A 13,548-nucleotide genomic window follows, 5' to 3' on the forward strand; every position below is an offset into this window, starting at 1 on the left:
TTTGCTAATCAATTTACGGGTACAGTTTTTGCTGGGTGGTAGTGGTACCGAACGCGCTGTTATGACGAATACCACGGCGACAACGACAACAGCAACGAAAGCTGCCACCCATAACAAAAAAGCTACACGCCGTAGCGCCATATCAACCACAGGTACTGGAAAACCAATTAATAAACGTATACCGGCTTATGATTTTAAGGCCCGTTATAATGATTCATTGGATAAACATAAAATTCCTTAAGCAAAATATGAAGACAAATGTGAGCAAATGTGTTCGTTAGATGGACTACCAGAACAGCTTGAAGAATCACAGGATCAGTTATATAAAACGAAAGAAGAACTAAAAAGCCTTTACACTGTGCGTGATTGTTTAAATCAGCAACTGAAATCTTTAAATTTAAAATTTGATTCCATTACGGGCTCACTTGTGAAGACTAAGGAAGAATTGGAGTTTATAATGCATGAACATAAGGTCGATATATTTGCATTCAAAGTTGGGCTACTTTAAAAATACTCTTTCTAATACTAAGATTCTAAAAGAAGCCCACGATACACCTACCCATGAAGTACTACAGCTACGCGAAAGATCGACACGTTTAACAACCGAAAATGAATTGTTACATGTAGATTTGACTGCCTACAAGGAGCAACTGTTTCATGCAAACTTGGAACGTAAAGAATTACAAAACACCAATATAATGGATTTGCGTGGCAATATACGCAGGTTCTGTCGTGTAAAGCCGCCATTAGGTTTTGAAAAGATAAAGTACTCTGTGGATGGAATTATATTGATGAATCCACAGTTGAAATACAAAACTACGATAAGAATAAAGGTGGAGTGCACACTTTCTCCTTTGATGAAGTCTTCCATCCTAATTCAAAACAGGAGGACATTTTCGAGATGGTGTCACCTTTAATACAATCTGCCTTGGATGGTTACAATATTTGTATATTTGCTTATGGACAAACCGGCAGTGGAAAAACATATACAATGGACGGTGTGCCGACAAATGCTGGAGTGATTAAAAATTATAAACGTCTTGGTTGGGAATATGAAATACGTGTAACATTTTTGGAAATCTATAACGAAGTCTTATATGATTTGCTGAGTAACAAACAGAAACATATGGAAATACGCATGGCTAAACATAATAAGAACGATATATATGTGTGAAATATAACTCAAGAGACTGTAAAGGCTCCATTACTGATACTTAGCATAGCCTTGACTTGGCTTGCGAACTGTCACCTACAGTTATGTTAAATGAACATTGCATGTTACTGATTACTCAAAACTTAGCAACACTTAACTTGACTTAGAGGTCTGTTGAATTTTGATTTTCTATGTAAGTTCTAAGTGACGTTTACATTTTGAGATGCCATTTGTTTGTTTACGTTTCATTTTGACATTTTGTCATACAAATTGACATTTATTTAAAAATAAATTTCAACGCTGATTATGATGCCAGATTTTATGCGCCAAGTGGAGTATAATCGTGGCTAAGTTGCCAAGTTTACGCCAAGTCAAGTCAAGTCTATGCTAAGTATCAGTAATGGGGGCTTAACTCTGCTTCACGTTTACGCGATTTGATGCATCTGGCAAAAATGAATCGTGCCACGGCTTCAACAGCAGGCAATGAAAGTTCATCACGTTCTCATGCTGTTACAAAAATTGAACTTATTGGTTTTCATGCCAAGAAAAATGAGACATCAGTCGGAACGATAAAACTTGTAGATTTAGCTGGCTCTAAGTCACCCAAAACTAGTACACGTATGAACGAAACTAAAAATATAAATCGTTCACTATCGGAGCTCACAAATGTTATGTTAGCATTATCAAAGAAGATAAATACAATAAGAGCTGTCACTCGTTATTTTGTGGCGAGTACCTCGCTGGAAATTGAAAAAATGTATGCCGAATGTTTTCTGAGAGGGACATTTTTAATTGTCTCGCATTTATCCATGCCGTGTAAGCGCCTTGCGCAACTGTGATTTTTGGAAAGAGAAATAAATTAATTAAATACAGTCGAAAAATAAACACAAATACCCCACGAAAATGTATAGAAGACATTTATAAACATCTCGCCCAAAAAAAAAGTAGCGACTACCTCTCAGTATACATCAAGTAAATGCCAAAAAAATAACGAGTGACGGCTCTTATTGTATTTATCCTCTTTGGCATTATTGCAAAAACAGGACCATATCGCAATTCCAAATTTACGCACTTATTAATGCCTTCATTGGGAGCAGAGCTGGGTAGTAATGATTACTTTAGGTAATCAATACCCGTCGATTGCCCATTACATGTACTTGAGGAAAGTAATCAATTCCTTTCCTCCACAGCAAAGGAATTGATTACATTTCAATTCCTCAAAAAAAATACCAAAAGTAATTTCGTTTTTTTGAGGCTCAAGTACTAAACATTTTTTGTTTGTAATTGAAAAAAAAAAATACTTTGCTCAAATGTAATTTCTACCCCAGTACTTTCGTAAGGAACTGCAAATGTAAATGAAAATTTTCCAATTACATTACAAGGAATGCCAAAAGTAATTGATTCCTCAAAGGAATTGCAAAAGTAATTGAAAAATTCTTAGTGTAAAAAATATTTTTGCAATTCAAGCGGTGATTTTATGAGGCCATAGTAATTTTTTGGACCATAAGAAAATGTTTTTAAAACACAAGCACTTCCTTCAATGACTTGCTATTCATTTCTTCTCGCCATATATGAGGAAGGTTATGGTAAGATTGTATCATCGTAGTTTAGATTTGCTGTTGAGTGACCGGCCAATTGCTTTGTAGGTGGCTAGCAACGTTTCTTCATCTTCATCTAAGTGCTACTGGCAAGAGACTTGAGGATTTTGTTGCGGCTTTGTACTTTAGATACAACTTCGATGGCATACGTCTTGAAGGTGAGAGTGTGACCGAATGTTCCTCCTAAGATATTTTAACGACTGACAATCGGTAGCGCAACACTATCGACGTGAACGTCCAATATTCCACATCGCAAAACACTGACCGTGAATTTGGTCGGATAGGTTCAGATAATTTGCAGTTTATTTTTTTATACAAAGGGTGAATCTTCTATATCTTGGAGTATATTACCGTGGTTGACTGTGTCAAAAGCTTTTGACAGTGCTGGTAGTGCTATGTATTTTGCGGAAGCCATGCTGATGAGTGGCTAGGCGAAGATTCGCACTAAACTGACGGAGGAGGAATGTTTCCAATGTCGTCGCTACTGGTGAACGGAGTGATACCGGTTGTTCCCTCACTAGGGTAGGCACCTTGTCGTTGGTGTGAGGGCTTAGCCGAACTCCATAGCGCCCGACTATGAGGCGGAGCTATTTAGGACTGACATTTACGCCGTTTCACCTCATAGGAGGGCGGCGGGATGTCGGTGATCAAGAACTGCCAACCCCATAATCCAGGGTGTTATGCGGACCGTGCCTATTGGACGATTTGCAGCCAGGGGATAAATTCGGCTGTATTCGAACGGAGCCTTCCCGATACCGGGCCACCTCGGGAAGTATTTATGGCATTACCACAGTAAGGGGCGCTGCTGTGGCGGACGGTTCTTTCCCCGTATATAATACTGGACCGCTGAGCCCGCCTTGTCGGGCAGGTGGTCGTACGACCAAGATGAACGACTCATTACCTGATTGTAGTAAGGACTGAGTCGCAATCCAAGGACGAAAAATACGAATTAAGTGATGCGTCGGACTCGGGGAGCGAGAGTAGTGCTGATTCAATGAACTCCGTGTTAGAGAAGCACACAAATGAAAACGGAGTAGAAGAGTGGAGAAGGATACGGAGCAGAAGAAGTAAAAGAGCTCTCTCGCAGTACCGTGCAGCACTAAGAATTGTACAACGCTTGGGAGCAGTGGTCGACCCAACAGAAGTGGAGATCGGGCGCTTGGAATGGGCCCATGAAGTGGTAGAAGTAGGTCGAAGGCAGTTCAAAAGGTTTGCTGCGAGAAACCCTCGGTTCTGCAACCGATACGAGGAGGAAGGAGCGTCGAATGGCAGAATGAAGAGGCAACGTTCGGCGGAAGGCGACACGCCTACTTTCAAGAGGCAGAAAGGACTCAGTCCTAGAGCCGCGAGGCAGGGCAGTCGCATAGACAAGACAAGTAGGCCCAAAGCTGTAAGACAGATGGGATCCAATAGCGAGGTAGCAATGACCTCGAAAGCTGCGAGTCAGAGGGAAGTTCCAACTACGGAAGTAGGAGATAAACCAAAGGGAGATAACGCTGAGACTCCGGCTTTCTCGGAGGCGCTAAACGGAGTTAATGCGAAGACTCCGGCTTTCTCGGAGGTGCCAAATGGAGATAAAACGAAGACTCCTGCTTTTCCCGAGAAGATGAGTGATGTGGCAAAGCAGTCACTGACTGTGGCGCTGGTTGATCGTAGCAGTCCTTTCGGACAAATGACTACTGAAAGGTGGAGATCTGTGGAAAGGGAGCTTATTAGCTTAATGCTTAAGATGATGCCGGAACAACCAAGTAAGCCCCTTCCAACCTTTGATTCGGGGGGATGGTATAATGGTGTGAAGATGATAGCGAGCGACAATATCGCGAGTTTGCCGTGGCTGTAGGAAGTGGTTCCAAACCTCCAAAGGCAAGGCACGAACGCGCGGTTTGAGGTGGTGAATAAAGCCCAAATCCCCACGGTACCAAAAGTTAAGGTATGGATACCATGCGTGATGAAGTCGGAGGATACACTGCGACTTCTGCAGAATCAGAATCCGAACATACCGACACAGGATTGGAAGGTACTTACTGTATCTCGGCCTAACGAGGATGGTCAGTTCTACATCTTCCAAATAAACAAGCAGGCGGAGGATATTTTGTACACGCAGCTTGGCAAATGTCCTTTGGCACTGGCAAAATTTACATTCGACTCAGAAAAAGAAGTCCCGAGGATAAAAACCCTAACACGCTAGAGGTAGGCGAAGTCGAAAAGGACCTCAAAAGCCTGAGGGAAAAAAGACAGGTGGAGGTCCCCCCGACGTCACCACGAACGTGCTAGAAGAGGACCAACCGCTAAATGGTGCTGTGACTCGCACAGAGGAACACCCGGCACAACAGTCACGAGAGGCTGAAGGGGACCTCGAATACTCTAAACCAAAAGGGAGGACGACGACGTCAGGACGAAGGTGCTGGAGGGGGACAAAGAGCCCAATGGTGCTGCGAGTCGTACAGATAAACCTCCAACACAGTAAAGTGGGTCGAGCGAACTCCTCCTAAACCTTGAGGAGGGTTGGTTTGACGTGGCGCTGATCCAGGAGCCGTGGCTCTCATCGGGAGGAAAGGTTTCTGGACTTAGCGCGCGGGTTTGGCGTTTACTACGCGCAAACAGAAGGACGGCTGCGAGCTGTAGTAATGGTAAGGAAACAGCTGCATTCATATATGCTGCCTGATTACACCACTGAGGATCTCGTAGTGGTGGCCGTTGAGCAAAAGAATAAGCAGGCATTTATCCTGGCGTCCTGCTACATGGCCCATGCTGCGGAGGTTCCACCGATGGAGTGCAAAAGGCTAGTACAGGAGGAAGGGCGCAAAGGGCGGTTGGTCATAGGTGCAGATGCAAATTCACACCACAATGCGGGGGAGGAGCAGATACGAACGAGAGAGGTGAATCTCTATTTTGTTACATCCTGCCAACCAATTTGCAGATAGCCAACAGGGAAATGTCCCTACATATATTGGTCCAACATCCAGCAATGGTCTGGATATTACATTGAGCTCCGAGCGTGAAATATCAAGGTATGATTGGATGGTTCTTGATAGACCGTCCTTCTCCGACCATGCGTATATCAGCTTCAGCATCCCGCTAAAGCGTGTAGAGAAGGGAGGAACCTTTAAAAAACTCTAGGTCAACGAACTGGACTGAGTTCCAGAAAGATGTAGAAACAAAGCTGGGACAAACCAAAGAGGTTGCTAATGTAGAGGAACTGGAGGAGTCGAATGAATTCCTAACAAGGACGCTTATGACTGCGTATAACAAAGCTTGCCCTCTAAGAAGATTCAGAGGAAAAGCAAAGCCGCCATGGTGGAGCAATGAGCCGAGTCTTCTAAGAAGACAGGTAAAAGAAATGTTTAAGCTCACAAAGACCGCGGAAAGCGAAGCGTGTCGGGACGAGTACAGGGATCTACTGAGGATCTACAAGCGTGAAATTACCAGGGCGAAGAGAAACTCATGGAAAAGTTTCTGTACGGACATAGAGTGCTCCAGCGAAACAGCACGGTTGAAAAAAGTAATAGCAAAGGGAAACATAGTCCAGGGACTAATAAAGAAAGAGAACGGGGAATGGTCACGTAATAGTGAGGAATCCCTTGAGGTGCTTCTCGATACACATTTCCCATTGGGAGACGGTTTAGAAGAGCCAGCAGACATCACTCACACTTCGATCACGGAGCTAGTAGTGCCGGGCTTTGACCAATACCAAGATCGAGTGGGCAGTGAAGACATTTTCTAAGTTTAAATCGCCGTGCCCAGATGGTATATTCCCGGCCATGCTACAAGTCTCAAGTAGGGCGGTCGTGGAGTGGCTTAAAATAATATTCGATGGGTGCATAAGACTGAATCATGTACCGCACTCTTGGAGAACTGCTCGTCTAGCTTTTCTACCAAAGGCGGGAAGATCGGTCACGTGTATCCCAAAGACTATAGACCCATTAGCTTAACATCATTTCTGCTCAAAACCTTTTAAAGTCCAACGTGGATGAAAAGCTGCCCTCCACAACACAGCATGTGTACATCAAAAGCAAGTCGGTAGACACCGCATTGCATAGGGTGGTAATAAGCATAGAGAAATCCCTGGAATATAAGGAGTATGCTCTAGGCGTCTTCTTGGACATTGCCGGGGGTTCAATAATGGTCTTAATTACATTAAAGTACATCCTGCCTTAATCAGATGGTTCGGCTGCATGTTAAATTGCAGAAAGATTACCTCACAATGGAGATTGTACGAGGCCACGAAATCAGTGGACAGGGGCACGCCGCAGGGAGGGGTGCTATCACCTCTGCTGTGGACGCTGGTCATCAACCAACTGCTCAGGCAATTCGATGCGGGACCCGTAAAACATACGGCTTACGCAGATGACGTTGCAATTGTCATCAGTGGAAAGTGCCTTCCAACGATTAGTTCTTTGATGAATCGGGCGCTTCGGGATATTCATACCTGGGCATCTAATGTCGGGTTGAAAATCAATGCGGAGAAGACGGATATGGTCTTGTTTACAAAGAGGTGCAAGGTCCCAAATTGGACCAGGCCTAAGTTAGGAGGGGTGACCTTAAAGGAGAAACCTTGCACAAAATATCTTGGAATCATCCTAGACAGTAAGCTGTCATGGAAGCTCAACGTGGAGGAGAGGCTCAAGAAGGCCTCAACGGCACTCTATGCATGTAAAAGAATGCTGAGGTGTACGTGGGGCCTATCGCCCTCTCTTTCTCATTGGTTTTTTACAGCGATTGTAAGCCCTATTCTATACTATGGAGTTCTTGTTTGGTGGAAAGCCACACAAAAAACAACATACCTCAAAAAATTAGAGGGGGTATACAGACTATCGATGCTTAGCATTACGGGAGCCCTAAAAACAACCCCGACGGCTGCACTGTATGCCATTCTGCACATTCCACCTGTAGACCTGGTAGCAAAGAATATAGCATTAACAACTGCAACCAGGCTCGGTGCCTCTGGGCAGCTTGAGCGCCGACCCTATGGCCATAGTAGTATAGCGTCATCAATTACAAGACGAACATACTACCTGATTCCCTATCGGCGCTTCAAGGGAGATCTTAAGGCCACAATAGAAGTGGACGGTTGGCGCAAGGGTGCGCAAATGGCGGACGAGGCGATACATGTGTACACCGATGGTTCCAAAGTAGTGGAAGGAGTAGGGTCTGCGGTAGACTGCGCTGATCCGGAAATAAGCAGATCCTACAGGCTGCCGGATTACTGTAGCGTTTTCCAAGCGGAAATATCAGCCGTAACCAAATAAGTAGAAACCCTGGAAGAGAATAGCTTAAGCTGCAACCGTGTTAACTTTTATATTGACAGTCAAGCAGCAATTAAGGCAATAATCTCGCATAGCACAGCATCTAAATGCGTGTTAGAGTGTAAGCAGTCTCTGGAGAGAATCGGGACAGGGAGAAGCGTACATCTATATTGGGCCCCAGGGCATATGGGAATAGATGGAAATGAAAAAGCGGACGAACTAGCTAAAAAGGGCGCATCCCTTGAAGCTTGCTCCGTAGATGTCCCAATTAGATTGGGCGAGATTGGGCGAAGGCGAGAGGTGCACATGATCGACCAAGCGGGAAAGGCGTGGGTTCAAGCGCGGGGCTGTAAAGTGTCGAAGATTATGTGTAGGACTCACAACCTTAGACTAACAGAGTTGCTTCTATCATTAAAAAGAGAGGGCTGTACACTCATGACGGGTATTCTGACTGGACACTGCCTTCTGGTGTAACATGCCTTTAAATTAGGCTTGGTCAGTGATAGCAGATGTAGGAAGTGCCAGTCTAAGACTCCACCTATTAGGAGTGATGCAGCTGTCAGATCTAAAAGCAGCAAGTGGTTTAAGTCCTAGGAAGCTTCTAGTATTTGCGAAGAGGACGGAGTTATTTTATAACATAGGTCCTGGTTTTTTTCAGTTTGGTCGTTAAAACAAACTTCTGGTAACACTACGTACCTAATCAGTCTATGTGAGGTCCTCATGGACCGGCCAGTTCAACCTAACCTAACCATATATATAACTCACCTTCGTTAGCCGGTTTCCCAGGCTTGAAAACATGCGTCAGTTAGCTTTCTCCCTCAGCGCCAAGATGTTTTAGCATTGACATGACTACTCCATTTGGACCTATTGATTTAGAAGGAATGGCTTTTTGTATGGCTTCTTCAACCTCTGTGGGGTGATGGCAACGGGTCACACGTCGTGTTTGTGTCTATGTTCCCCTCATCCAGGGAATTAAAAATTCCGTGCATTCAAAATTGTCCGCAAAAACCGCTCACGCATGTCTTCGAGTCACCAGAGTTGTATCGCCAAAGGCGATGTATAAATTATCATTGTATTTTTTCGGTTTAGATAAGGACTTTACAATGGAAATCAATGTATAGATCCCAATGCCCAATCCTGTGTTGGTATATTCGGATTTTGATTCTGTAGAAGTCGCAGTGTATCCTTCGACTTCATCACGCATGGTATCCATACTTTAACTTTTGGTACCGTGGGGATTTGCGCTTTATCCACTACCTCGAACTTCGCGTTCGTGCCTTGGCTTTGGAGTTTTGTAACCACTTCCTCCAGCCTCAGCAAGCTCGCGAACGTTATCATCTTCACATCAGGGCCTTATGTGGTTGTTCCCGTATCATCTTAAGCATTAAGTTAATAAGCTCCCTTTCTACAGATATCCACCTTTCAGTAGTCATCTGTCCATCATTTATCTTCTCGGGAAAAGCCGGAGTCTTAGCTTTATCTCCCTTTGGCTTATCTCCTACTTCCTTAGTTGGCACTTCGCCACTTTTGATGTCATTCCTGACTTGCTGATTTCAAGGTAGTTGCTCTCTCGCTATTGGGGCCACCTGTCCTACAGCTTTAGGCCTACTTATCTTGTTTATGCGGCTGCCCTGTCTCGCGGTTCTGGGACTGGGTCCTTTCAGACTCTTGAAAGCAGATTTTTCGCCTTCCGCCGAACGTTGCCTCTTCATTCTGCCATTCGACGCTTCTTCCTACTCGTACCGGTTGCAGTGCCGAGAGTTTCTAGCAGCAAACCTTTTGAAATAATGCAATACCTATTAATGCAGTACCTTTCATGAAAATTAAATTGTATATTAAGTTCAATCTGGTTCTCGGAAATTGTAAGTCCTTATTAAAGGAGAAGAGAAAAACAAACAAATAAGCATACCGAAATGATCAGGATAAGGAACTGTTGCTATCCGTCCGTCTGTTTGAACGCAAACTAGTACTTCAATTTTTGCGATATCTTGAAATTAAGAGAGCGAGTATATTTTGGTGCCCCATATAACCGATTTTTCAGAAAAAGGATTTTCGCCAATTGTTACTTGTTTAAACAATGTGGCAAGCATTGTTGTCTGGAAAAATCGTCAAAAACGCCGGAAAGAAATTACAAGGAAATCGCTACATAAATTAGTTTTGTATAAAATATGTCGGCACCTGATAAATTTCTCGGGAAAATAAGAAAGAAAACGGACCAAGCTGTGAAACTAAAGCATCCACAATTCTCCTTGAACATATAAAAAAATGTTCATTAAAATGGGTCCAGTTTTTAAGAGTTTAGTCATAAACACACGTGCATTTGATGTACATATATATTTTAACGTAGGTATGATAAGAATAATGGGGATACCGTTACCTAAAAACTAACAAATTTTGCATAACGCCTCATTGCCAAAGCGAGGAGATGATAAACTGTCTAACATAGTCCTTGAACCTGATACCATGACAAACATCGTACTGGGGGGAGGTGGAAATGCAAATATCTCGACTTAAAGTCAATGCGGCACAGAAGAACATCTGACCACTAAACTTTTTGAACAAGGAAGCGACACGATGCATAATTTTTACGCAAACTTTTAAAAATAAAAAAGCATTTGGCATTGACAAATGTAGTAGCACCTAGTGCCGCTATATCTTAGTTGCACTTCACTTCAAACGCTTCTGAGGTTTTATACGGACGACTTGCCATTGTCTGATCTAATATTATTTATTACAATATGGTTCAGAGCAGCCAACTATGGATGGATCAAAATATCAAGAATACGAGAAAAAAGTTTTCCGGAACATTGATGATGTTTACGTTATGCCAGCTGAATGTATCACAGAAAATTAAAAAGTATGCTGCTTTCCTATAGCCACCACCCTTTGATAGCGGAGGAAGGAAAGGAGATGCCCTTACTTAGCTGGGAACTTTAAGAGGGTGATTTTATATTCACTGGTGTTTCCAAATGCTTTCTGTTACCATTCACAAGAAAAATCTGATGAAATAATGAAAAATGTGTCCCGAAAAGTCACCCACATAAACCGGAGTAAGTTCCTATACACAAACTAACTTGTAGTTTTTCAATTACATTCGCAATTCCATTGAGGAATGGAATGGGAAATTCGAAAGTACTTTTTCCATTCCTTGTAAAGAAATTGTAAAATTTTCAATTACATTTTCAATTCCTTTCGAAACTACTGTGAAAGAAATTACAATTGCGCAAAGTATTTTTTTTCAATTACAAACAAAAAATTTTTTGTATTCGAGCCTCAAAAAAAAACGAAATTACTTTTGGTATTTTTTTTTAAGGAATTGAAATGTAATCAATTCCTTTGCTGTGGAGGAAAGGAATTGATTACTTTTTCCAATTACTGAGGAATGTAATGGGTAATGTAATCGATTTGCCCAGCTCTGATTGGGAGGCAATTCAAAAACATTGATGTTTATAAATGTAGCTCCATTTTTAGATTTAGATTGTTTTGTATTGTAATGTACGTAATTATTATTGTAACGAATTTACTTGCAAATCCTCTTATTTGCCCTTTTGCTAAGTTCGTATCACTAAACTGTTGAATAAATAACTCCAATATTGAATAATGGAAAAATGGCCTTTATTAAAGTACTTCACAATAACACTTATACTTTGCAACTAGCTGGCTTAACAACCAAACTGATAGCATAACTGAAACTGACTTTGAAAGTAATACTGCTATGGCTCGCTAGACAGCGTCTTAATAGAAACTGTTTGATAGCTCAAATAAAACTGAATTCCAGCGCCTCTACATTTGCTGCCTTATATACTCTCTGATTTAAACGTTGCATCTTCTAGGCGCTTCCAGAATCTACTAGTTGCCATTAGCTCTCAAACTTCTCAGCTATAACTACAATTGGACAATTTTACAGGTTTTCTCATTGCATACTTTCAGGAGTATCTCAGATATATGCATGTGTTTGTGCATTGACTCTCCGCTGCTCGTATACGTACATGGTACATATGTGTAGACGCAATTATTGTTTCGTTTATTTAGATACATAATGATTGAATTATTGATGTGAATTCGCGTCACTGCTTAGCCTCGGCTTAGAGATAGCAGCACCCCTTAGTTTTGCTAATATTCGTAACACTGCCCTCCACCTAAGTCTGATCGTCCCGATCAGACAAATCTCTAGTATCGCCAAATGTACCACTCTTCTATTTCGTGATTTCCCAATTGCTTGTATGCAGTAGACAACATCACTGATCGTCTTCACAACTCTGTACGGGCCTTCCCAACTGCACCGATATTTGGATGGAACACCTTTCCGCCGGTAAGGGTTGTATAGCAGTACCAAATCTCCGTCCCGGAAACCTTTCAAATTATTTTCCTTGTCTAGCTGTATTTCATCTTACTACTCATTATCCTGGATCGTTCCCTCGCACTCTGTTGCTTGGCCAATTAACAACTTCGTAAAGCTTGCGCTTGACGGGTTGGCTTCGCATAATCAGTATCGTTCCCACATTTCACAAGAGTAGTGCGCTCCGGCTTGAAACTACCCTCGCATTCTTTTTCGGAAATTCGTTGCTTCGTTTTCCTGCGTCTTTTAGGTTTTGTCAATGCCAGTGTTTCTCTCGCAGGTATTTTTGGTTTTGCTTTATTTGGCCCATTCGACCTATTAACCTTTGCCTTTGACTTCCGTTGTTTTTGTCGAGTCTTCTCCACCAGTACACGATTACTACTGAATCCTTTCCGCAAACTGAAGTTAAGTGGTATATCCTGGTTCTCATAACGCATCACCCTTCTCTGCATATCGATCTTGATGTCATGGTCAACCAAGAAATCCACTCCCAATATGACTTCTTCAACGATCTTCGCCACAACGAATTTGTGTAGAACCGTGACCTTTCCAATCAAGACTTCACATATCACTTCTTCCTGAAATTGGTTATACTCGCCAGTGACCGTACGCAACTTTGCTCCAGGTAACGGTTTTATTCTCCTGTTGAACAAGTCAGATCGGATCAAGGAATGAGATGCGCCCGTATCTACAGTCAGTACACGTTCTTTACCATCCACATTCCCTCTGACGGTAAGACTGCTTGATTTCCTTCCAATTTGCGACACAGATATCACAGGACATTCAATAGCCGGGGCAAGTTTTCGTTCTTTACATCCGACACACTCTTGCTCATTTCCGCCAGCTTTGCGTTTACGGCCACCCACATTGTTGGAACTATTAGGACCAAGATCGCAATGACGTGCAATGTGACCTGGGTTGCCGCACTTGAAACATTTAATAACTCTGGCATTCTGTCAATGGGAAAAGTAAAATTAAAGATGAAGATAGAAGATAGAAGAAAATGGAAAAAACGGAGAGGCAAAAGAAGTGATGGTTGAAATAATGATGAAGAAGATCTAGATGCACACAGACGAAAATGAAAAAATGTTCCATAAAATCTGTTTACATTTACAGTCAAAGTTACATTTACGGTTGCGTTAAAGGCTAGGGATATAAGGCTAGGGCAGATGTTACGTCGGCTTAGACTTGCGGCTGCGGTTAAGATGCGGT

General features: G+C 42.5%; 1 pseudogene; it reads left to right on the forward strand.

Annotated features, from left to right (window-relative positions):
• The first annotated feature begins 268 nt into the window (after positions 1-268).
• LOC137246082 (protein claret segregational-like) lies at positions 269-1,264 on the forward strand (annotated as a pseudogene).
• Positions 1,265-13,548: the final 12,284 nt, after the last annotated feature.

Source organism: Eurosta solidaginis, chromosome 3, assembly GCF_040869045.1.
Source record: "Eurosta solidaginis isolate ZX-2024a chromosome 3, ASM4086904v1, whole genome shotgun sequence".
Classification (NCBI taxonomy): Eukaryota; Metazoa; Arthropoda; class Insecta; order Diptera; family Tephritidae; genus Eurosta; species Eurosta solidaginis.